The sequence below is a fragment of the Crocodylus siamensis genome, chromosome 1 (assembly GCF_052110815.1).
Source record: "Crocodylus siamensis isolate JL-2025a chromosome 1, ASM5211081v1, whole genome shotgun sequence".
Taxonomy (NCBI): Eukaryota; Metazoa; Chordata; order Crocodylia; family Crocodylidae; genus Crocodylus; species Crocodylus siamensis.
Window position 1 is genome coordinate 4,040,941 of NC_143395.1, and position 26,579 is coordinate 4,067,519.

Genomic DNA, 26,579 nt, shown 5'->3' on the forward strand with positions numbered 1-26,579 from the left:
TCCTCTGGACTCTTTCAAGCTTCTCCACATCCTTTTTGAATTGTGGAGCCCAAAACTGGATGCAGTACTCCAGCTGCGGCCTCACCAAGGCCAAGTACAAGGGGAGAATGATGTCCCAGGGTTTGCTTGAGAAGCATCTTTGGATGCAAGCCAGCATTTTGGTCACTTTAGTAGCCGCAGCATTGCATTTAAGGCTCATAGTTTCATAGTGTCATAGTTAGTAGGGTTGGAAGGGACCTGAGCAGATCATCAAGTCCACCCCCCTGCCATGGCAGGAAAGAGTACTGGGGTCAAACGACTCCGGCGAGGTGTACATCGAGCCTCCTCTTAAAGACCCCCAGGGTAAGAGCCAGCACCACTTCTCTTGGATAGAAACTGGCTGTCTCACTTCCTTGTCAAATTACCTAAACACTACTTCAGTGAATCTCAACCAAGGTGTTGTAGCAACCTGGGATGCCTTGAGATCCTTTCCAGGGTGTCATGGAGTGTCACACAATGTTAGCAGTGTCAGGTGTGCAAACATGATTCACAAGATGAACCCAGAGATTTCAAATAGAAAGCCATACTTGTGATCTTTCTGAGTTCTCTGCAGCACCAGGACAGAATAATCCCAGGCACGGGAACAGGCTGGGGCGGACTGGCTGGGCAGCAGCTCTGCAGAAAAGGACCTGGGGGTGACAGTGGGCAAGAAGCTGAACATGAGCTGAAGGGCATGAAGTGTGCCCTTGCTGCCAAGAAGGCTAACAGCATCCTGGGCTGCATTAGTAGGAGCGCTGCCAGTAGATTGAGGTAAATGATTCTTCCCCTCTATTCAGCACTGGGGAGGCCACATCTGAAGTCCTGTGTCCAGTTTTGGGGCCCCCACTACAGAAAGGATGTGGACAAACTGGAGAGAGTCCAGTGGAATTTGAAGCTTGCTTATCTGTCTGGGATCATTTGACCCCAGCTGACTTCCTCTCCCTTGGGCAGGGGGCTGGACCCAATGATCTTGAGAGATCCCTTCCAGCCCTAATGTCTATGACATCTACGGAGGGTAACTAAGACGGTTCAGGGACTGGGGGACATGACTTCTGAGAAGGGGCAGAGGGAACTGGGCTTATTTAGTCTGGAAAAGAGAAGACTGAGAGGGGAATGAATAATTGCCCTCAACTGCCTGAAGCAGGGTTTGAAAGAGGATGGAGCTAGACCAGGGGTGGGCAAAATATGGCCCATGGGATGGATCCAGTCTACAGAGTGATTTTGCCTGGTCCATGGTGAGACCCTCAGCCACAGCACTTGGCACTGGGGCACCCCCAGCTCACCCTGGGCTGCCTGTGCAGTGGCAGCAGCCCCCAACCCTGCCGGCTCAGCGTGGGACATAGCAGAGTGGCACAGGAACAGCAGCAGTGGTGGAAGCCCTGATGACGATGCTATGTCCAGGGCCAGGGTCTGGTCCCCATGGAGACTGTGCATAGCCAGGTGGGGTGTGGTGTCCTGCTGCTGCCACTGCCCCCACCACTCTGATCCACGCCACTATGTCTCATGCTGAAGCTGGCAGGCCTGGGTGCTGCCACTGCCATGTGGGCATCCCAAGGCAAGATGTGGACTGGCATGGGACAGGAGTGCCCCAGAACCAGCTGCCTCTCCCAGCCCCAGCCTGGTCCTGGCCACTGCAAGTGCAAGGCGGGGCATGGAGTTGCCGCTGGTCCACCCCCTTCACTCCTCTGCTTGGGGCCCGCATGCCCCAGGCCAGGAAGAAGGTGGCCAAGGGGAAGGGGAAGGGGAAGGGGGGGGGTAAGGGGAGGGGTAGAGGAAGGGAGGCTAAGTTCTCCCTACTTGGTGGATTCGGCAGTGACACATAGCTGTCCCCTGCCACTGCCTCCCCTCCTCGGCCTCCCAAGCCTTAGCCTCCTGAGCCTCCTATGTGGGGCTCATCATCCTCCTCTTCCCCTTGTGGGTGCCCCCCAATGGCTTCCAGCTCTGCCCTGGCTCTGCACCCTAAGACCTGGCCCTAGACGCAGCTCCGTGGGCATGCGGTGCACGTGAACAGGTGGGGGCAGATCTGGGGTGGGGGCAGATCTGCCAGAGCCAGGCCCTGCCCATGAAACCTATGCTCATCGCAGCGGTGTGCGGGCAGTGGATTGCGGCTCTGACCTGGTCCCAGCACCATGCTGTCACTGTCCTACGACCCTGTCCTGTGATCCTGGCCTCACCCACCCATCCCACCCCTGAACACTGCTGCCCAGGTCCCCATCCCACATGGGGAGTTTCGGTGACTTGCTGCAGGGGAGGATGGGTGCTGCCCTAGCTCGCAACAGCTGCCCAAAACAGCCTATGTCGCCCTTGTGCCCAAATAATTGCCCACCCCTGAGCTAGACTGTTTTCAATGGGGGCAGATGGCAGAAAAAGGAGCAACCATCTCAAACTGCAGTCAGGGAAGTTGAAGTTAGATATTAGGAAGCACTTTCGCATGAGGAGGGTAGTACAGCACTGGAACAGGTTACCCAGAGAGGAGGTGGCAGCTCTATCCTGGGAGGTTTTTAAGACCCAGGTAGACAAAGCCTTGGCTGGGATGATGTAGTTGGGGCTGGTCCTGCTTGGAGCAGGGGGCTGGACTCAATGTGACCTCCTGAGGTCCCTGCCAGCCCTCATTGTCTATGATTCTAGGAACAGTATAACTACTTTATTATTTTTCTGATCAAAAAAGGATTGAAAACTAGGATCTGGCATTTTCTGATGGGTGTCTCAGGTCTATCCAAGAGCACCTTGAGTCTGAAAAGGTTGAGAGACAGTGCATGGGGGTATTGGGCTAAAGCATGGAAAGATCCTCCTTCTTGCCGGTTTTTTAAGACTTTTGCTGAGGTACACCCATACGTAGCCAGCTTGTGCCCTGCTGCACATGCTCAGTAGCCACCCACAATGCACGAGTAACAGAATCGCATGCTGTGCACACGTGACAAAAATGCTGGAAAATGGCCATTTGGGTCTGTAAAATTAGACAGAATTGCACATAGTCAGTCACTAGTACACGATGGATTAGGACATAGGACTTTTCTGGCCTCCGGTCCTGAGCCTGCTGCTATATCGTGACTCTTTCTTAATAAATAACTTCTCTGTCCTGAGTTTGTACACACACTTGCAGTCTGCTTATTGTAACCACAACCATCATGACTGACACTTAGACAAAAGCAAACCCCAGTTGGAGTTGCAAGGTATGTCAAGCCTGGGTTGTTTCCCCCCCCCGCCCCTGTCCCTGTAACTCTTTGGGCTGTTTCCGGCATTTTAGTAAGCGCTTATACAGAGACTAGCACAATGGGACCCTGATTAGTGACCCAAATCCTGAGGCTCGGCTGGTGCACAAACGAGCCATAAATCAGCGTTCAGTCCATGGAGCCATACTGAGGTAGAACAGATTTCAGTGAAAGAGGAATTGGGGCCAAAGACACAAAACGAATATGTATGCCACCCATGTCTACTTTGAAGACAACTGGAGATAACCATTTAAATAGTTTTGCTCCTTTGCCTGGGTTCAGACCTGATGAAAAATGCCTTGCATTTGAAAGCTTGTCTAACTCCATCCCAACCATGTAGTTAGTCCAATAAAAGATACGACCCTAAGAAATCCTTGCCTACTGTAAGCATCCTCGGTCCTTTTATATTAAAATAGCATAGAAGAAATAGAGTTAGAAAGGTGAGATCATGGGTAGATAATTATGCCCTTGCTTAAATATAATAGCTACACTGACAGGAAATGCCTATTATGCCTTTTGTCTCAAAATCATGGCTGACGCTTTATTTTAAATTATTAGTTGGATCTGCAGAAACCATTTTTGAATCTCTTCATTCCTTGGCATGGTCCAGCCTAAAGGGCAGACTCTTTTCCTGTAGTTTTGTGGGTGCTGATTGGAGGGGGCCTCGTGACAGGCATTCATCAAGTCAAAAATGCCTTCTTATACAAAGGTGTAGGTTGTAGCCGTGTTGGTCTAAGGCCACAGGTAGACAAGGTTCTTGGGTGAATCTGATATATTTTATTACACCAACTTAAATAGTTGGAAAAAAAAATTAAGGAAGCTTTTGGGTTCAAAAGCCCTTCGTCAGGCTGAGGAACAACACTTTTTATAGTCAGAAATGCTGCAAGAGAAGAAATCCAAAGAGCAGCAGACCTCTACAAGAAGGAGACGTGCCTTATTCGTTCTGCCTGTTTCAATTAAGGGGTTAAACCACCTATTTTCTAAGAGGAAGATGAACCCTATGCATGCATCTCAGTGCGCGCTTGTGTGTGTGCAGTGAATGAGTGTCAGGTTTCTTCTACATGGATGTTGCTTTGATTCTTCTTCGTTCAGGAGCACGTGTTTATGGCATGTGAATCAGCTGTGGCTTCCCGCTGCCCTGACTCTCTAAGGCTCATAGGAAAGCATCTCCCAAACTGAGATGCAGATCATTTCTGACAGCTTATATGAAAATGCAGGTTCTGGCTGCATTCAGGTGCACTTGCAAAACGACAGGTTTCAGTCCTGTCATTAGGAGTTGCAAGGTAGGGCTGCGTACAGAACTGACGGTGCTGTGCAAAGGTTCGTGTTGCGCAAACCAGGGAGTCACCCCCCCGAGGCACTCTGACAGCTTCAGTGAAGTGCAATATTTCATTTAGTGTTTTCTCTCTCACATTCTTGATAGTTTCAGTCTCTTGGGACACCGGCTCTTGAATCATGACACTGAGCACAGCCCTAAAGAAAAAAAGTTTGTGGGTAGCTAATTTAGTCATACACATAATTAAGCTGCAACTAGGACAGAAAAATCCTCTGCACCAGGACAGGCTGGGTATGACTAGCTGGGCAGCAGCTCTGCAGAAAAGGACCTGGGGTTACGGTGGACAATAAGCTGACTAGGAGCCAGCAGTGTGCCCTTGTTGCCAAGAAGGCTAATGGCATCCTGGGCTGCACTGGTAGGAGCATTGCCAGCAGGTCGAGGGAAGTGATTCTTCCCTCTATTCAGCACTGGGGAGCCCACATCTGGAGTCCTGTGTCCAGTTTTGGGCTCCCCCCTACAGAAAGGATGTGGGCAAATTAGAGAGAGGCAAAAAAGGACTTGACTTATAAGAAAAGACAGAGGGAACTCGGCTTATTGAATCTGGAGAAGAGGAGACTGAGAGGAGACTTGATAGCAGCCTTCAACTCCCTGCAGGAGGTTGAAAGAGGATGGAGCGGGGCCAGATGACAGAACAAGGAGCAATGGGCTCCAGTTGCAGCAAGGGAAGTTTAGATTAGATATTAGGAAGGATATTCTCACTAGGAGGGTGGTGAAGCACTACCACAGACTCCCCAGAGAGGTGGTGGAAACTCCATCCTTGGAGGTTTTCAAGAGCCGGGTAGACAAAGCTTTGGTTGGGATGATCTATTTGGGGATGGTCCTGCTTGGAGCAGGGGGTTGGACTAGATGTGACCTCTGGATGTCCCTTCCAACCCTCATTTTCTATGATTCTATGATACACTATGATTGGTCACAATTTATCCATTTAAACTGTTTTAAACATGGAAAACTGGGGTTCCAGTGAATCAAAACCATACACAAGTTGTTCCAGTTTATGGTTCGGGCTGCCAGGCTCTGGAACGGGCTCTGGAGGGAAATGGTGCTCTCATCTACCTTGGGGGTCTTCAAGAGGAGATTGGATAGATATCTGGCTGGGGTATTATGATCCCAGCACTCGTTCCTGCCCAGAGCAGCATGTCAGACTTGATGATCTGTTCTGGTCCCTTCCAACCCTAGAAACTATGAAACTACTATGTTCCTGTCTTCTGCAGATCATTTTGGTTTTCAGCTGAAAGCCTAAACACTTTTCAGCCCAAAGTTTGGGAGTCTGGACTGAAAACTTTTAATTTTGGGGATGAAAAATCTACATTTTCCACGGAAACGATCACCTCTCTGGAGTCACGTGTGATATTCTCACTGGTCATTCAGAAAAAGGGGTGGACAAAGTGTCCTGCTTGCCAACACATCATGGTCCCAGAGCTCTATGAATACCAGCAAACAAAATTTGTCTCACTTTGCCTTGGTGTTTCAATTCTGCAACAGCGTTGAAATCCCAGCTGGCTTGCAGTGCTGAGAAGCCTTTTCTTGCTTTTTGCTGTTGCTTTCTTCCTCTTTCAGGCTGCTCCAGATGAGGCATAACACTTTGAGATTATTAAAGGTGAGGCAGTTCAAATGCAAACACCTTCGCTGCCAACTTGGGAGGTGGGAACTAGTTACTGTCAGGCTTTACCTCTATAGGGAGGGGAACAAATTCTACCTTGCTCATGTTGCCTTTTGTGCATCTTAATATAGTTTCATAGTTTCATAGTTTCTAGGGTCGGAAGGGACCTGAGTAGATCATCAAGTCCGACCCCCTGCCATGGCAGGAAAGAGTACTGGGGTCAAACGACCCCAGCAAGATGTTCATCTAACCTCCTCTTAAAGCCCCCCAGGGTAGGAGCCAGCACCACTTCTCTTGGAAGTTGGTCCCAGATCCTAGCCGCCCTGACCGTGAAGTCGCGCCTCCTGATGTCTAACCTAAACCTACCCTCTGCCAGCTTGTGACCGTTATTCCTGGTCACTCCTGGCCATGCTCGGGGGAACAGGGACTCCCCCAGTGCCTGCTGGTCCCCCCGACTAGTTTATAACAGGCCACGAGATCCCCCCTCAGCCTTCTCTTGTAGAGGCTGAACAGGTTCAGGTCCCGTAGCCTCTCCTCGTAGGCCCTGCCCTGCTGCCCCTGACCATGCGAGTGGCCTCCTCAGGACCCTCTCCATGTTGTCCACGTCCCTCCTGAAGTGCGGCGCCCAGAGCTGGACGCAGGACTCCAGCTGTGGCCTGACCAGTGCCGCATAGAGGGGGAGGATCACCTCCTTGGACCTGCTCGAGATGCATCTGTGGATGCAGGACAACGTGCGGTTGGCCTTCCTGACTGCGTCCCCACACTGCCGGCCCATTTTCATCAGTGACGACTCCAAGATCCTTTTCTGCCTCTGCCCTGCCGAGAAGGGAGTTCCCCAGCCTGTAGGTATGGTGCTGGATCTTCCTCCCCAGGTGCAGCACCCTGCACTTGTCGGTGTTGAATCCCATCCTGTTCTCATTCGCCCACCCCGTAACCTGTCCAGATTTAGTTGTAGCCTGTCCCTCCCTTCTAGCGTGCCCACATCCCCCCACATCTTAGTGTCATCAGCAAATTTGAACAGGGTGCTTGTTACCCCCTCGTCCAAGTCACTGATGAAGATGTTGAACAGTGCGGGCCCGAGGACCGAGCCCTGGGGGACCCCCCTGCCCACGTCCCTCCAGGTCGAACATGACCCTTCCACCACCGCTCTCTGGGTGCGGCCCTCCGGCCAGTTGGCGACACATCTGACTGTGTGGGGGCGACACCACAGCCCCCAGTTTCTTAATGAGAATGGGGTAAGAGACAGTGTCAAAGGCCCTCCAAAAGTCCAGGAAGACGATGTCCACTGCTACTCTTGCATCTAAGGATTTGGTGATCTGATCATAGAAGGCCACCAGGTTGGTCTGACAGGACCTGCCACTGATGAACCCATGTTGATTGCCCCTAAGCATGAAATCCCCTGCTGGCCCCTCGTGGATGTGTGCCAGAATAATTTTCTCAAACTGCTTGCCTAGGATCGAGGTAAGACTAACTGGCCTATAGTTCCCCAGGTCCTCCTTCTTCCCCTTTTTGAAGATGGGAACCACATTGGCCTCGTCCAGTCCTCTGGCCCCACACCAGAGCACCACAAGTGCTCGTGAAGCCACGCCAGGGGTCCCGCAATGACCTCAGCCAATTCCTTTAGTACTCTAGGGTACTAAATATGATACCCACTAATTCCAGGAGCATGAAAAGGACCCTAAAATCTAGTCAGACTAATTGCACAAGCAAATCAAACACATTTCCTCACTGCTAGGCATGCCATCAGGTGTCTAACCAGCTGTCGAAAACAGAAACAGCTCAAGAGAGGCCCCTAGCGGTGAGAAGGGGGAGGCGCAGCTGCCAGTCACCAGGGCAGCACAGGTGCTGGTTGCCAGGGCAACCGGCGAAGCCCGCTGACAGGAAGGGGCAGGGCTTAGCCCTTCTTAAGCCCATGCAGGAGGCCAGGAGGGCAGTGCCCCTCTGGCAGCCAAGGAGCGGGGAGCTCGGCCAGTGCAGAGAGAGGGGAGAAGATTGACTGCATGAGCATCCCCTGGTTGCTGCCATGGGTTGGAGTATTTTCCGGTAGGGATTGAATGTTGTTTTTGCCCGGACGGTTTAGTTCTACATTATAGCCCAGGGGCTTTGTGTTTTTGCATTTACTGTTTTAACCGGAGGACTGGGTGAGGCTCATAGGATGGAGGAGGCCTCATAGGGACTCCATGGTAGCATGGGGGTCCTGGTGCCAGAGAGGGCACAGCATTTGGGGTGCATTGGTCCCAGCCTCTAAGTGAAGGGGGGGCAGGGAGGAGCCCCCGAGAGAAGGGGGCGCAGGGAGGAGCCCCCGGGAGGTAAAGGAGAGGGCCAAATCACAGCAAGATCCTGGCAGTACCCTCTGCGAGGCTTGGGCTGCGGTGTAGGGGAGGAAAATGAGCTGCGGATAGCGCCCCCTGGCACTGGGGCATATAAAGTGGGCAGCCTCCCGCTAATTACATCACTCAATCAATTAAGATCAAGGCGTGGTAGGAGAGTAAGCAGACGGCTGGTGCATAACAGGAGGGCGGGGTCACCCCTAGAAAGACTCCAGTAACGATACTCCTGTCACACGAGCAAACCTGTATCCATGGGCAGATCTAGGATTTTGAAAAGGGGTTGCAGGTGGTGTGATGCATCATCCCATATAACAGCACATGTCTTTCTCCAGCTAAAAAGAAACTACAAGCTGTACTAAAATGCTAAGGGCCTAGGGCTGTAGTATTGAAATTAATGTTTAAGCAAGGTCAAATGTAACTTCCTTTAATGAGTTCAAAACAGTCTGCAGGGTTGTAGAAAAGGAGCTACATCACCAGGAGCAGCTAACAAACTGCAGAGGAAAGGCCATCTTGATTCATGGAACAGCAAGACCATTAAAAAGGAGAAAGGGTCGTTAACACCTGTGAAATAAAGAATTTAGAAGAGATCAGGTAGATTTTAATGAGCCATGCATTCAACTGATGCTCTTCCTGCTCCCCCTGCCAGGCAGTTGGTTTTAAACTTTGGGTGGATAAGGCATCAAAGGGGGAGGCAACTGTACCAGTGCACCCCCAATGGATCCACCCCAGTCTGTGTCCATGTGCTGATACGGGATACACTTGCACTACCGTCAGTGCCGTGTTGCACATCCATCTCTAAGCTAGCTGCCATGGGTCTCGGGGCAGCAGTTTAGCTATGGCACCATGGAGGTTCACACCGGTTGAAAAACCCACTTGAGCAGCAGCTCAGCTACCAGTGCCCACGAGGCTTAGTTTAAAGCAAGCGTGGATATGCCTGCACCGCGTAGCAGTCAGAGAAGTGACTTATAGTGTGGACACATTCATGGCTATTTGTTTCCTCGGGTCTCAGTTAGGTGGTCAATAGTTTGGGGGTTGTCCCAGGTCTGTTTGACCACTCCTTTTTTCTGTCATTGAGAAAAGTGCAAATGCATTTTGTGTCCAGCCTTCCTCAGATACAGAAATGCTGGAGAGAAGACATACAGCGGGCAAAGCAAATTCACTGAGATAATTGTCCTGGTGAAGCCAAGCGTGTCTGTGCTCAGCTTCCAGTAAACACCAATCAGCAGTCACCTAAAGGAATAGCTCACATTTTGCTGGAGTGCGTGTGTATGAACAAATGGTCTGACCTCATTTTTGTCCCGCCTGCAGGGTCTGCTCGAGAGGAAGCCAGCCCCTCCTGTCGGTCTTTCGGAGGTCACTGCGTATGGAACTGGGAGCGCTGTCGTTCTGGGCGGTTTCTTGCTGTGCCATGTCCTTTCAGGAAGAGATGCTGCAAAAGCTAGAGCTTGCATTGAGCTGTGCTGGGGGGATCCTTGGACCATCCAGAAAAAATGCTTCCCCCCCTTTATATCAATAAAATACTTCCCCCCCTTTATATCAAATGGCTTAAGATGCTTCCTTGGAAAGGGATAAGCAGGAGGAGTGTGTGTTAGGAGAAAAGGTTATTTGACTCTTCTCGACGACGATGTTTCAAACACTGAGCAAGTGAAAGACATAATCAGTAGGTCCAATGATCCATCTAGCACAGTATCCAGTGTCTGCCAGTGGCAGGAGTGGATGCTACACAGGGAGAGCACTGGATAACTCTGGAGCAGTGGCTTTCAACCTGTGGGCTGCATGCTCCCCAATCAGGACAGCGTTGCAGCCCACGTGACATCCTGTTAAATCACTTTTTAGATGGATACACAGGTGACAAGCAGGTTGAGAACCGCTACTCTAGGGTGACCTATCCCTTATTTAATGCCCTCCCTGACACCCACCATTTATCATGTTAGAGATGCCAGAGGAAGCAGCTCAACAGTTCGTTGTGTGAGAAGAGGGTAGGGAGTTTAGGCCAATCACCGACTCCATCACCCAAGCCACTAGGATGTAAATAACTGATCTCAGCCCTGCTAATGGAAACTGAAGTTCATTCCTGATGATACCACTGTTCAGGATACCAACAACCATGTTTTAAAAAATGTTCACAGGATGGGGCAGGAAAGAAGGGAGTGAAGGAGGGTGAGATTTGTGTAGGGCAACCTCCGCATGGATGCATTGGCAGCCCCCAGCTTCAGGTCTTCCACTTTGTATTTGAGAACAGCGAGCTGGAGTCAGTGACTTGCTACTGTGGAAAGAGATGCATTTTCTTTTATGTAAATACTGGGCTCAGGGGAAGTTGGGGAGCGAAAGAGTCAGGGAAGACTAGTGGATTGGCTACCTCCCTCTCGTGATGGCTGTTTTCATAATTTACAGATGCCCACTTGAGCCCCCCCACCCGGACTTGGGAAATGTGTTTCAGGTAACACGGAATACAATGAGCAATGAAATGTCTTCTCCACTACCAGGCGGCAGCACTTTATGGACCACAGTGTTACACAGCACAGAGCTATCAGGCTAATATAGCAAGCCCTATCTCCAAGTTTATAATACTGTCCGAAGAGTCCTCTATGCTATGAGAGAAAGAACCAGGAGTGGGTTGACTGTAATAGTTGCACAGAGTACGAGAGAAGGGAACTGGTTTACTTTGGGTTTAGGGGGTGACCTGGATTGACAGCAATGTGGACAGTTAATAATAATATAATTGAATAGCTCTCCAGCATTGCAAATTCCAAGCATTAAAAAAAAAATACTTAAAACTCTGAGATGTTTTGCTTAGTTTTGCTCTCTGGGGTGTTAAGCTCTTAGAGGGGTCTTACTTTCAGAGAGCTTCTCTTAGCAAAAACACAGGTGAGAGCTTCCTATATTCAAAATGAGAGCTAGCTGATTCTCATGTAATCACCTGGCTCCAGGAGCAGGGGTTTTCAGAAGAATGCCAAATACTGCAGATCTCATCATGAGGTCATGAGTTGCAATCACAAACTATATGGAAATATTTTTCCTTGATGTTTTCCAGACAGTTCCAGCATATAAACATCCAGAAAGAAACAGTGATGTCTTTACAGGTATTTTTCTCATTACGGTAAAAAGAGGTCCCATTGCTATCGATCCCTGTCACTCCCTAAACCTAAAGTAAACCGGTTCCCTTCTCTTGTACATTGTGCAAATGCTATGATCAACCCGTTGTACAAGTGCCTTATGCAAGTGTTATTGGGCCATTACAACCCACCCACTCCTGGTTCTCACTCTCATACGCACACCTACATTGTGCAAATGCTATGATCAACCCATTGTACAAGTGCCTTACGCAAGTGTTATTGGGCCATTACAACCCACCCACTCCTGGTTCTCGCTCTCATACGCACACCTACACACGCACATCCAAGCCACCATCTCAGCGGCTGAGCTGGAACATCTGAGATGAAAACCGTTGCATGTGGAAGATCACAGAATCAGACCCGCATAGTCCCTGTTGTTCCTGACACTTCCAGGAAGACAAATTCCATGTCAGTGGGAGTTGCTTAAGCCTTTGACACCCAGGGCAAAGTTCCCCTTGAATGATAAGGCCACAGGGCAGAAGATGGGCCTTGTTGGCAAGCAGTGAGCCGCACTGGCAGCGACCCGGACAATCTACCGAGCTGGACCGATCGATACAGTCATTGATCCATCCCACAGCACAGGCTGTTCACTCCTTAACACCTTGCCATTCTGCTCTACCGGCCTTGGTCAGGGCTTTATACAGCTTTATCTTGCACAGGACATGTTTGTCGCTGCAACCGTAACCCACTCCTCATTTTCCATTGGAAACCGGTTGATGACTGTAGCAGGTTCAGAGATTTTGGCTTAGTTCAAGTCTTTAAACACAGTTCATAACGGGGTGGCTCGCAGTCCTGGTGTTCCCCCAGATCCCAAGAAGGTGCTGCCACCTCCTACCACAGGGCAATCTCTCTTCTTGTTTGTGAGTCCCCTCTCTCCGTCTAGGGGCTGCTGCCTCCAGCCTTGCAGCTCTCTGCCTTGGGAGAGTCCCTGGCCTGGTGTTGCAGCTGCCAGCCAAGCATCCTCCCCATCCCAGACTTCTTTCCCTCTCTGGGAGTCTCTCCACTTCAGGCTCTCTGCCTCTAGCTGCCTTCCCCGGCAGCCTTTTAGCTTCCAGGGCCACAGCAAATTATCCGAGGCAGGTGGCTCCATCTGTGGACAGGGCTATAATCAGCTACTCTGCCTGCAGCTGGGCTGTAGCCTGAGGTGTGCAGCCCGGTGCAATCCTCTGCCAACTAGTCTGCTACGATGACCCTGTAACCCAGAGCAATCTCCCATGGTCCAAGGCAAACTTTCTCTTCTTCATGTCCATCTGCATGGGACCCTCCCAGGCAAGAAGATGCGTTACAGGTTAGCACCCCATTGAGACTAAGTCTAAGGACAGGAGTAACAGACAGCTCCTTTGCTCAGGCTGTTGCACTTTCAGTGACTTCAGTGGCCTGGCCCCAGTGAGATGTAAAGCATGGTCCTACCCATCAGGTATACAACAGTACTGAGTGCTGCAAGCAAGGCTGCTTGGAGCTGAGAAACCTAGAGAGGGACATTGGTGAGCGGCTGAGGTCATGGAGGGGTTTCGCTCAATTGTTCACCCTGCTTGTGAGTGTCCAGTGCCTTGCAAGGCATGGAAAATATCAAGAAGAACATGTGCAGTAGGCTGCATGCTGGCTGGGGCAGGTACACAGCTCTATGCACACATGCAATGGGCTAGCATATATCACATCCATAGACACATGGAACAGAATTGCCTGCTCCATGTGTGCACCAAAAGCAGTTGTTAATACAGCTGGAAAATTGTGCAAAATCCTGCATTTTGGATGGAAGAATCAAGTAAAAAAAAACAAAAAAAGCTGGGGAGCAAGCAGAGAAACTGCAGTACTGCAGAAAAGGACCTGACATTTCAAGTGAACTGTGACCTGAATATAAAATCGTAGAAAATGAGGGTTGAAGGGACCTCTGGAGGTCACATGTAGTCCAACTCCGTGCTCAAAGCAGGACCAGCCCCAACTACATCATCCCAGACAAAGCTTTGTCCACCCGGGTCTTAACTACCAAGGATGGAGATGCCACCATCTCTCTGGGTAGCCTGTTCTCATGCTTTACTACCCTTATAGATAGAAAGTTTTTCCTAATATCTCACTTAAACTTCCCTTGCTGGAACCTGAGACCATTTTTCCTAGTTCTGTCATCTGCCATCACTGAGAGCAGTCCAGCTCCATCCACTTTGGATCCTCCCTTCAGGGAGTTGGAGGCTGTTATTAAATCCCCTCTCAGTCTTCTCTTCTGCAGACTAAATAAGCCGAGTTCCCCCAGCCTCTCCTCACAAATCATATGCCCCAGCCCCCAAACCATTTTCATTGCTTTCTGCTGGACTTTCTCCAATTTGTTCACACCCTTTCTGGGTAGGGGGCAAACTGGATAGTACTCCAGATGTGGCCTCACCAGTGCTGAATAGATGGGAAGAATCCCTTCTCTTGATCTGCTGACAACACTTCTACCAATGCAGCCCAGGATGCCATTACCCTTCCTGGCAACAAGGGCACACTGCTGGCTCATATTCAGCTTATTGTCCCCTGTCACCCCGGGTCCATTTCTGCAGAGCTGATGCCCGGTCAGTCAGGCCCCAGCCTGTACCGGTGACTGGGGATTATTCTGTCCTAAGTGCAGGATTTTGCACGCGTCCTTATTGAAGTTCATGAGATTTTTTTGGTCCAATCCTCCAGTTTGTTGAGGTCTGTCTGAATCCCAGTCCCACCCCCCAGACTAGCGTCTCCAACTTGGTGTCATCTGCAGACTTGCTGAGGGTGCACTCTGTGCCATCTTCCAGGTCGGTGATGACAAAAACTGACCCCAGGACTGACCCTTGTGGCATTCCACTTGATACCGGCTGCCAACTAGACATCCAGACATTAATTATTACCCTCTAAGCCCAACAAATCAGCCAGTTTATATCCAATCCAGCCAAGTCAAAACAGTGCTATTGTTGCAGGAAAAATGCCAAAAGTGTACTAGTGCTAGTAGGAGTATAAGCCAAAGGAAGTGGGTTGTTTTTCTTTTCATAGATTCATAGATTGTAGAGTTGGAAGGGACCACAAAGGATCATCATGTCTGACCCCCTGCACCTGGCAGGAAAGAGGACCAAAGTCAGACAACCCCGGCCAGGTGTCTATCAAGCCTCCTCTTGAAGACCTCCGGGTTAGGTGACAGCACCACCTCTCCTGGCAGCCCGTTCCAGATTCTGGCCACCCTTACTGTAAAAAAAAGTCTTCCTAATGTCTAACCTGAATCTACTCTCCACTAGTTTGCACCCATTATTCCTAGTTACTCCTAGGAGTGCTCTGGTAAATAGCACATCTCCAATTCCCTGTTGTTCTCCCTTGATAAACTTATAGGCAGCTACAAGGTCTCCCCTTCGATGTCTCTTGTGAAGGCTAAAGAGATCCAGATCTCTCAACCTCCCCTCACAGGGTCTTTCATGGAGGCCACTAATCATGTGGATGGTCCTCCTCTGGACCCTCTCCAGATCCTCCGTATCCCTCCTGAAGTGTGGCACCCAAAAGTGGACACAGTACTCCAACTATGGCCTGACCAGTGTTGCACAGAGGGGAGGCATCACCTCCCTCGATCTGTTGGTCATGCATCTGCTAATGCACGATAAGGTGCGATTGGCCTTGTTGATGGCCTCATTGCACTGCCAGCTCATGTTCATCTTGGAGTCAACTATGACTCCAAGATCCCTCTCAGCCGCTGAGCTGCTGAGGAGGTCATCCCCCAACCTATAGGTGTGCTGGGGATTCCTCCTCCCTGGGTGCGGTACCTTGCATTTGTCTTTGTTGAATTGCATCCTATTTTGTTCTGCCCATTGATCCAACCTGTCCAGATCAGCCTGTATCTCCTCCCTGCCCTCCATTGTGTTAACTTTGCCCCATAACTTGGTATCATCTGCAGACTTGGAGAGGGGGCTGTCCACACCCTTGTCCAAATCGCTGATGAAGATATTAAATAACACCGGCCCAAGAACTGACCCCTGCGGGACACCACTGCCCACCTCCTTCCAGGCTAAGAATGACCCGTCCACCACCACTCTCTGGTGCAATCCCGAAATCAGTTGGCCACCCCCCGACTGTGTAGGCATCCACTCCACAGCCGGTTAGCTTCCCTATGAGAATAGTGTAAGAAACTGTGTCGAAGACCTTCCTAAAATCCAGGTAGATGACATCAGCCTCAGCTCATGTGTCAAGGCAGTGTGTGACCTGGTCATAAAAGGCTATAAGGTTTGTCAGGCAGGATCTACCTTTGATGAACCCATGCTGGTTTCCTTTCAGCATCATTTCCCCTGCTGGGCCTTCACAAATGTGCTCCTTGATGATTTTTTCCAGTATTTTCCCAAGGATAGAGGTAAAACTGACTGGCCTAAAGTTACCCAGGTCATCCCTTCTCAAAAATGGGCACCACACTGGCCCTTTTCCAATCCTCATGGACCTGGCTGGAGCACCATGAGTACTCAAACACCTGTGCCAGCAGCTCAGCAATGACACTGGCCAATTCCTTCAGCACCCGTGGATGGAGGTCGTCCGGGCCGGCTGACTTGTACCCATCCAGCCCTTCCAAGTGCTCCTTAACTAAGTCAGCATTAACTGGCGGTCTGGTGCCTTTTTGACATCTGTCTATCCTCAAGGTGGGGCAATTACCTTGGCCAGTACTCACAAATACTGAAGCAAAGAACTCACTGAAGAGCTGCACCTTTTTCCCTGTGCCAGCCACCAACTGTCCTGATTGCCCTGCAGGAGCCCTGTGTTACTCTGTGCCTTCCTTTTGCTTGATATGTATCTGTAGAAGGACTTTTTATTGCCCTTAATTACTGTAGCCAGCCCAAGCTCCAGTCTTGCCTTGGCCTGCCTGATTCCCTGCAATAGCACGCCAGGGAGGTATATTCCTCCTTGGTGGCTGCCTCCCACTTCCACTGCCTATAAATCTCTTTCTTTGCTGGAGTTTTTTCTGGAGTTCCTTGTTCAGCCAAGGGGGCTTTTTAATCCCTTTACCTGCTTTCCTGCATAAGGGGATAGAGTCCTTTTGTGCCCCAAGGATCACACCCTTGTGAAACCCCCAACCCTTCTGGACCCCATTTGCTTGATGCTTTTGAGTTCAGACACCTCACTAACTAGCCTTCTAAGTTTACTAAAGTTGGCCCTTGTGAAGTCTAACACTTTAGCCTCACTGGATACTTTTCCCACCCTTTGCTAGATAGTGAACTCTAACAAGTGATGGTCACTATCTCCCAGGTTACTGTGTACTCGCAGGTTCCCCACGAGATCATCCCCTATTGCTAAGACCAGGTCAAGCAAGGCGTTACCCTGGTGGGACTGGACACCACCTGGGTTAGGAGGAGGTCCTCCACACGGTTTAACAACCTCCATGAGTGGTTTGTTTTGGCCATCTTCTCCTCCTAGCAGATGTCCAGGTAACTTTTATCCCCCATGACCACCACCTCCCTCACCTAAATGGCCTCTGAGAGCTGCCTGGAGAATACCTCGTCTAGCTCATTATCCTAATGAGGAGGTCTGTAGTAGACCCCCACCACCACATCCTTTTCCTGAGGCCCACCCTGGATCCTGACCCACAATGCCTCGGTATTCCCCTTCTCTACCCCCGCCTTGATGATGGAAGATGTGTACTGCTCCCTAACATAGAGAGCTATACCCCCACCTTTTTTCCCCCACTCTGTCTCACCTATACAACCTGTATCCCTCAATGCCTACTGCCCAGTTGTAAGGATAATCCCACCATGTTTCTGATAAGCTGACTAGGGCATACTGTGTACTAGAAAGTAAGAGTGTGAACTTCTCCTGCTCATTCCCCATATTCCTGGAATTTGTGTAAAGACATTTTAGCCCCTCAATGGGTGCTCTTGGTGCCCCTTTGCCATGATGATTAGTGTGCCCCTTGGTGCTTACCTGGTTTGGTCCGGTGCTTTGCTTGTGGCTCACCAACCCTAGGTTCTTGTTGACAACTGATTTGCCATCCCCCATCGAACTGAGTTTAAAGCTCTTCAGAGGAGGTCAGGCAACCTGAGGAAGAACAGATGCTTACCTCTAGGAGAGAGATGAAGAACATCCCTTCCCAGGAAGCCTCCTCCCTGGAAGTGCTGATTGTGGTTGTAGTTGGGGCTGGACTCAATGATCTTCCCATGACCCTTCCAGCCCTAATGTCTATGAAATCGCTTCTGAAGTCACCATCTCTGGAGCTGCTGGTTGACTACCCTGATGGAGGCATCCTGGCACCTCTGGCTGCTGCCAACTGGAAAGATGGAGGAGAATACCACCTGTGCCCCAGACTTCCTAAGGCCAACCCCCAGCTCCTGGAAGTCCTTCATGATGCAGTCTGGACTACTCCCAGCTGCATCATTTGTGCCTGCCTGGACAAGGACCATGGGGTAGTTGTCAGAGTGCTTGATGAGATCAGTAATATTTTCGGCGATGTCGCTGATCTTAGCTCCAGGCATTCAGGAGACCTCTCTTGCCATAGGATCTGATTAGCAGATTGACCCCTCCGTGCCTCTCAGGATTGAATTGCCCACGACAATAACCTGGCGTTTCTTCTTCTGCCTGGGCAATGGTCCCCCAGCCTGCCCAGCGGGGGTTGCAGGGAATACCTCCTCTGCATCCTCCTCTGTTGCCTCCTCCACCAAGGCTGCCAGGGCCCCGTACCTCTTCCCCAGATGCAATGGGGAAGAAGATGTTGGCTCCTGCTGCCTGGGTCCAGAGGTGACAGTCTTCCATTCCTTTGCTGCAGGTACTGCTCATGGGGTTTCACCAGTCTACTCTACTCTCACTAGTTCTTCTCATCTACTCAGCACTAGTTAAGCCTAATCTGAAGGTTGTGTCTTGTTCTGGGCACTGTAATGGACAGCCCAGCAGAGAGCAAAAAACATGATTAGAGGTCTGGAAAACATGGTATGTGAGGAAAAGTTGGAAAAACTGGGATTATTTAGTCTGCCTTTGAAAACAAAGAGTTGCTATACAGAGGATGGAAAGTACTGCTTCTCTGCATCCCCAGAGGACAGGACAAGAAATAATGAATGTAAAAGGCAGAAGAAAAGATTTAGAAAGCACTTATTAACTTTGGGAGTCTGTAAGAACTGAGCCAGATTATGGGACCTCCTTCCCCAATGGCTTTGCTTGGGATGGGTGACAGACAAAAGCCTGGCCTGAGCAGGAGGTTGGATCAGATGACCTTTCAAGACCCCCTCCCAGCCCTACTTTTATAATAATTTGTGGTTCAGCATTGCCATTTTAAGCTCCCATGCACCCACAGGGAGCAGCTGGAGCAGTGAAGAGCCTATGATCCATTGCACTGTACACACGAGTCAACCAAGCAGTTAAGCTCCCCCTAAAGACAGGAGGGGCCCAGTTTTCCAGAGCATGCCTAGTGCATGCAATGCACAGTAGACAGGCATGAGGCTCAGTCACAAGAGCCAGCTCCCCTCAGGGAAGCAGAAGACTGGGCTGTTAGGCTGGATGCAGATCCAGAGCATTGGGGAAGCAGAAACGACACCCCACAGCATAAGGGGGAAGAAGGATGCAGTGACGGGATTGCCGTCTAGGCCAGGGGACCATCTCTGTCCAGCAAAATGCTGTGAATCAGGAGGCTCCAAACTGCGGCTTGTAGGCACCACGTTCTCCATGACAGGCTCTGATGTTGCCCATGGCTATTAGGAAGTAATATTTACTTTGTTGCTCTGCCCGTAGTCCAGCAAAGCTCAGGGAGCAGTGCTTTAAAACCACCTGTTTGCGAAAGCATCTGTGCCGTAGTACCCTTTGGTAACGTTGTGCCCTCCAATTGTTCTATCTCCTTTGGCTTCTCGCTGAAGTAACCACCTGTTGCACGAGGAGACCTGATGAAGCACATCGCGCTCCTCGTGCATGGTCTCCTTGCCCGGTCAGAGAAGCATTACTGTCCCCTGCTCTCGCCTGTGATACCCTGGTGATTGTTCAGGGCAAGTGATGCGTGTAGCTATTTGCACGAGGCCCCAACCTCTGGCTAACAGGCAACAAGTTTGCCACAAGTCTCTGATGTCACTCAGGGCCATTAGGAAGTTAAATTTTCTGTCAATTTTCCCCTTGAGCCAGCAAGCGTCGGTGAGCATTGCGCCCTTCTATTGTTTTATTTTCTTTGGCTTCTTGCTGAAGTAACCACCTGGTTCATGAAAAGGATGCCTGAAGCACACAGGACACCTACCATGCGGTCTCCTTTACCAGACAGACAGGAATTATTACCCCCTGCTCTCACCCGTGACACCCCAGGAGATTGTTCAGGGGAAGTGATGTGTGTATTTATTTGCAGAAATTTCTAGCTACAGATGGCATCTGGTGCCCCAAGCATCCCAGAGGCCATCACTGTCCAGACCTGAAAGGTCTATAAATAGGCGACTGCCACCACTGAGTACAGAACTGCAGTCTCACCTTGACTTGGTGGCTCATTTCTGCAGTGACGGAGAGATCCCAGCCTACCTTCTGCCATGAAGAGCCTCTATCTGATCTTAGCTCTTGCCCTCTTCTTCTCCCAGGTTGCACCAGGTAAGAAAGAAAATAACCTGGAAGGATTAGACTGCTATTGTTGGCCTATCTACTGGGAGCAGTAAGGAATGAGGGCTCCACTAAGCTCGGTCAACAACAGCCTCTATGTGACAGACAACAGCACCGTCTACCAAAGGGGGCTGGGATACAAGGGAAAGGCAAGGTGATAACAGTGATGTTTGTATCCTAGAGGCTTATGGCTTATGGCATGGCAATGCTCTTAGCAGACAAAGACCATGCGATCCCAGACTGGAACTGAAACACGAATTTTCACGAAGCCATATTTAGACATTCAAGCCACTGGAAGGCATGGATCAATGTAGTCCATCTAGCCCTTTAAGTGGGGCAGGCTGCTTCTCACTTTTGTTTCTGTAGATTTGAGAGATCTCCCAGGACTGTACCATACCTTCAGTTTGCCCCCACGTACCCGAGCATTAAGCAGCACTGTGAGCTCTCTTTTTATACAGCTCTGCTCCCAGGTTTCTCATGAATAGTGTCTAACACCTTTTCACTGGGATCTCCAGGACTGCGGTGATGCTGCTTTCTAAGATAACTCCATCTTGCCTACTCAGATCTCTCTAGATGAGCAATCAGCATGAATTTATCCTAGTAGATCAGGTCTCTGTTCTGGGTATGCCTGCAAGATGATTAGTCCTCACGTTTAAAAAACAGCATCATTTTCAGCATCTGCTTGCAGTTCCTTCAGTTCCTGCTCCGACAGCAGCAAATAGCACGTTATGAATTGTGCCAACAGTGTTGGCTTATTTTGAACTGCCCCCTTCACCATTCATTGTGCAGGACCTGGATAATGCAGAAGCAATTGCTAACTCTTTTCCCAGTCTAGATGCAACTCCCAGATTTGTAATTTAAAAAACATTTTTTTGGCAACATGACCTCCTTCCTTGATCCTTGATGGAACGCTGTACACAGGTTCTGCAGCTTTTTCCATACATGTGTTGATGAAAATCAAGCGTAGCCAATCATTGCTGCTAGCCTTATTTTCTCTATTTTGACCACGGTTCTGTTGCGTCACTCTCAGAACTTCATACACACAAGCAAGCCTCTTTTTTGCATCAGTACAGGTCCTAATCCAGTGAGACTGACATCCATTGACACAGTAACTGTTCTTTTGTCTTTATAGGACCTTTTCTCTGCTGCCCTTGTAAGCATTTCTGAGATATCTGTATTTCATCTTATGCTTCAGCACATAGGCAGGCTCAATGTTTTTTTATCCCACTAGTTGCTCTAAAGGGACTGTTATGGATGTGTAGAATAAAGCACACCACTTACTAGTTAATAGGTTACCGGAGAAGTAACAATTCCTGGAAATCTTTGCAAGTCACCCTTGCTGGTTGGTGTTATCATCCTTACTGTTACTGCAGCACATGTTGGATGATCAGACTGTAGACCTTCTCTTGTTCAGATCTCACGGACTCACAGAAAAGTTGGGCTGGAAGGGACCTCAGGAGGTCATCTAGTCCAAGCCCCATGCAAAGCAGGATCACCCGGATGTAAAGTATCTTGTGTAATCTCATCTTAAAACTCTAGGAACCACCCTCTCACACCACTACTAAGCTCAGTGCCTGAAAACATGAAAAATACCCCGACCCGACACAGGTGAAGCATGGGGACAAGGGCGCTATAAATGTCCTGCCACTGCAAGGACCAGAAGGAGTTGTTATAATACATCGCAGACAGCCAAGGAAGGGGACGGTGCCCCGACTACAAAGGAAGGCAAAACAGTCAGTGCCAGTCTGTCCATGGGGCATAATTCCTTCCTGATCCCAAATGTGGTGATCGATCTGATCCTGAGAGGAGAAGATGTCCAAATATTTTAGCTGTGAGATGTCCAAATATTTCATGTGTGAGAGTCGCTTCGCATTTGCTTTTACTCCACATCAGATTCCTCTCATAACACTTGTCCAAAACTTTCCAAAGCCTCTCTTCATGATCTCAGTTGGAACTACTAAAATTAGTCACCACTTATTGGCATCAAAAGTGCTCTGCCCAATGAGACTTTAATAAGTGGCCTGCTTTTCCGCTCCTTTTTCCTCTTCAACACGCTACGCTGGTACGTTTGGGTCTCCCACCAAGGAACCTGCCATGCCTTCATGTACAGATTTTGTTTCATGCTCACAGCCAATAGTTAGGACATTGGCACACAAGCAAGTCACTGCAGGATGAGGAGGGGGAGGCTTAACAGCACAGCACCTGCCCTAGAAGAACTGCCCATGTGCATGCTCTTACCCTGTGTTAAATGAAAGCTACCCTGAAATCCTTCCCTTTGCAGAGGGCTCCGTACCTACATCTGCACAGCTCCTTTATGAGCTTCCAGGTGACTTGAAAAGGTGTGCTGACCTGCTAAAAGTGGGGTTATTGGAAACTGTAGGGATCTGATCCTTCTAAAACCTAAGCCACTTCTACTTGGGAGGAGCTAGAAGTTTCGCTCTATGTATCCCGGTTAGAAAACTTCACCACTGCTCATTGTTTCTTTGCAACGATGGCTAAAAATGTTATTTTTTTTCTCCCTTTGTGCAGGGGGTGCTGCTCCCTTACCGCATGAGATCTGCAGGAGCCATGGTGGCATCTGCGTAGCCAACCTTTCCTTGTGCCCCCACCTCATTCTTCAAGTATTTGGATGTATATGCTGCAGGATATAATGGAAAAACTGCAGCAGGGAAGTGCCACATTTGTGCCCCTCTTTCAATAAAGGCCCTATGTGAACTTGTATGTTGTGTATGGCGTGCATCTTGCTGTGGTATGTGGGCATGTGCATGTGTGTGCTTTGTGCATGTGCATTTGTGTGACCCGTTGAGCCAGCCCCTACTGGAGCTTCTCCTGTGGATGAGGCAGCTCCTCTGCCTCTGACACCAAGCCTTGGGGACTCTTCACCACATCTCCACTACCCCCTGTCCACACCTCCACTACCCACTACAACAGGCTCAGCTCCTGGAATGGGCCTTGCTCTCTTTAAAAGGAAGCAACACTCCCCTGAGTCCCAGGCTGTGAATAAACTCACCTTTCTCAAAGCAGACAGCACTTCCTGGCCAAGTGCAACCCAGCCCACAGAGTCCTACAGCTAGGATGCCCAGGCCAACCCATTAGCAGTGTTGAAGTCAGCCAGTAGGCCAGGTTGTTTCTGCTGGAAACTCTCAGTCCTGCCTGCCTTTACCTCTCTGGTGTATTTGGGAATGTGTTTTTCAGGCCATTCTCCCATTGTGTCATTTCTTTGAAGTCTTTCCTGGCACCAGGCATAGAGAGTCCCCCAAGGAGAACCCTCAATTCAGTCACACTCCTGTCGGTCAGATTGGTCCACTACATTGTTGGTGGCCCATTCCCATAAAGCTACATGAAGAGATCCTCCCTTATTTCCACATCCAGTCTAGGGCAAAGTTGACCCCTTCTTCCCCAGTGCCTGACAGCATAATATCAAGTCAGTGAATCCAAGGCATTTTCCATTATCCCAGACATATTACAAAACGCACTTAACATAGACATATGGCAAAACAGTAACAGGCTGTATTGTAGCAGGAACAAAGAAATGTAGGGAAAAGAACCCCTTGGGTAGGCAAAATGGGTTAAGTTAGTACAAGGTTCAGACTCAGCACAGAAAGGTGGATGTGACAGCCCTGTTTTTTTTCTGAAATGGTTATTAAGGATGTGTAACGGGGTGGGGGCTGCTTGGGGTCCATCTACTGGTGGCCCCGCCCACCTGTTATGGGTCAACCGCCTGCCTTCTCTCTTGCTATGCCTTGCTGTTAATTAATTGTTGTTAATTAAGTGGGAGGCTGCCCATTGTATGCCCCGATGGCAGGAGGCGCTATCTGCGGCTCTGTTCCTCCCCTACACCACAGCCCAAGCCTCACAGATGGTATTTGTAAATTCCTTTTTATGTTGGGGTCTCGGCTGCTGTGGGTCTATCCCTTCTCTTTCTAGCTAGGCCTGTCAGTCAAACTACACACTAATCAGCGTTTGACTCCCAGGCTCTACCTCTCAAAAAAACCCTCACTCGGGCTCCTGTGCCCTCTGTGGCGCTGGGATCTGCTCACCCCCAAATACTGTGCCCTTTCTGGTGTTGGGGTCCCCATACTGCAGTGGGCCCCCAATGAGGCCTCCTCCTTCCCCAAATAGCCTCATCCAAACCACCAGTCTTAACATTCAACACAAAACATAGGCTTCTCATGTCATATAATGGAAAAATGATAATACAGAAACAAGAGAGGCAACATGCCTGCTTACTTTAGATGATCATGAGGATGGCTCACAGCATGGCATAGTTTTCCGACAGAGACTGCGGCCGCAGAACCGTGATCCCTCTCCCTGCTGCCCCTCTGGCCTTCTCCACTTGCCATTTATATGATCCTGGCCTTCCTCTTCCTGTCACCTGACCAGCTAGCAGGGCTTGGGCCTTGACCCCTACTTGACCGGCTGGCCATAACTGGAAAGTTTTGGATTTAAAGGAACCATCCTGTCTCTTAGTAACTGGGCTAGGGTTCTCTGTTACAGGATGAGATTTACGCAGGCAGGGATTCAGGGTTAAAGTAAAAAATGCAACAGAATTTATTGACCAAATGATCAACCAATGGGGGATGTTAACAAGGGGAGGGACAACAGCAACAGCAACAATAATTTCACAGCTATAGACACAAAGAATGCACAAACACAATTTATGCCTTACCAATACTGAACGGCAATGGAAGTATCACAAAGCCAGAGGACAAGCAAATGGCAGCAAAACAATTTAAGGACAAACCAGCCATCCAAAGTTAGAAATTGGTGAAAAACAATGCAGAGGTCAAAAACAATAGGCCAGGAGGCAAGCAGGTCATAACAGACTGGGCTTCTATAAAGCTGCTTATCCAACTCCATGCGTTGTGTTAGAGACTCTGCAGTCATCACAGTCTTACCAGTTAGTAGCATCCAGGCACAGGTATAGACAATTACCACTGAACACACATGAACACACTTTCTAGTGTCATACCATGCACATGGAAAGTGTGCTGGGTAGGCCATACAAGACATGTTTCATCCCAAGGCCTGCCTTTGAAAGAACTCTAAAATATATTAAAGTAACTTTGGTAGCAAACCAAAGAGTAATAGTTATATAATAAGCTAAAGTCATACTCATAACATTCACAAATAGGCAACCTTTGGACATTTTAACATATTCAACAGTAAATATTCATAGATGGCACAGAAATTGCTATAAGGCATAGAAGAAATGGAATGAATTGTGCTAGGGGTGCACTGATACAGATTTTTTGGCTTGATACTGATAGCCAATTTTTAAGGAGGCATATCGGTCAATACTGATGTGATTTCTGATATGCAGCCCAATGGATTGAAGAGCAGTGTCAGGCTGGTAAGTCTGTTGTGGTGAGAAGGGAGGGGGAAGGGCAGGGGTATGGGGGACGGGGAGATCAAGGCTCCTGAGGTGAGGAAAGGATTGGAGCTGGGGCTGGGGCAGACACTGCCAAGACAGGACAGGGCAGTGTGGGGCAGGGTGTTGTGCAGGATGGAGCCACAGCTCATCTGGGGGGCACAGGGAAGGGGGGTGGCTCCCACCAGGGCATGCACCCTGGGAAGGCATGGGGGGCATGTGCCCCCTAGACCTGTGCAGGGCAGGGTGGGCTGCCACTGAGGGCAGGGCCCGAGGCTACACTGGCAAGGGAGTTGTCATCCTGGAACTGGAGAGAAAGCAAATTATATATTAAAAATCTAACATCTACAATAACATATTTTAATTTAATTTTTAAAAATATTTTTGTCCTGATCTCTGTGTGTCTTTGTGTTTTATACATAGAGGTGATTGCATAATATCTCAAAATGAAGTTTTACTCTTGTATATTTTAGGGGAGTGTGAAGGGGTAAGGGAGCTTGTGGGGCAGGTTTGGGGTATGTGGATATGTGTTTTGGTGTGTGAATATGTGTTTATGTGGTGTGTGGGGAAGTGTGTGAGGGTATGGGTGGATGTGGGTGCGTGGGCATGGGAGTTTGTGGGAGGGAGTATTTGTGTGTGTGTGTGTGTGTGGGTGGGTGTGTGAGGTTTGTGGGGCGTGTCAAGGGGAGGATGGCTGGGGGAGTGTGTGGGAGGGGTAGGTGTAGGTTGTGCATGGGAGGTGTGGGTGCATGTGTGGTGTGATGTGTGCATGTAGCAGTGAGCAGGGCTTCCCCCAGAGGCACACAGGTGTGTGTGGGGGGGACATGGGGGGAGTGTGGGGTTTGTGGAAAGTGTGTGGGGGGATGGGTAGGTGTCATAGTTTCATAGTTTTATAGTTTGTAGGATCGGAAGGGACCTGAGCAGATCATCTAGTCCGACCCCCTGCCATGGCAGGAAAGAGTACTGGGGTCAAATGACCCCAGCAAGATGTTCATCTAACCTCCTCTTAAACACCCCCAGACCTTGGGGGCTCGGCAGTAAAGAAATTCTTCCTTATGTCCAGCCTGAAACGGTCT

General features: G+C 49.6%; 1 pseudogene; it reads right to left on the reverse strand.

The window, feature by feature from the left end:
• Positions 1–16,787: 16,787 nt before the first annotated feature.
• LOC149872498 (uncharacterized) lies at positions 16,788–19,455 on the reverse strand (annotated as a pseudogene).
• Positions 19,456–26,579: the final 7,124 nt, after the last annotated feature.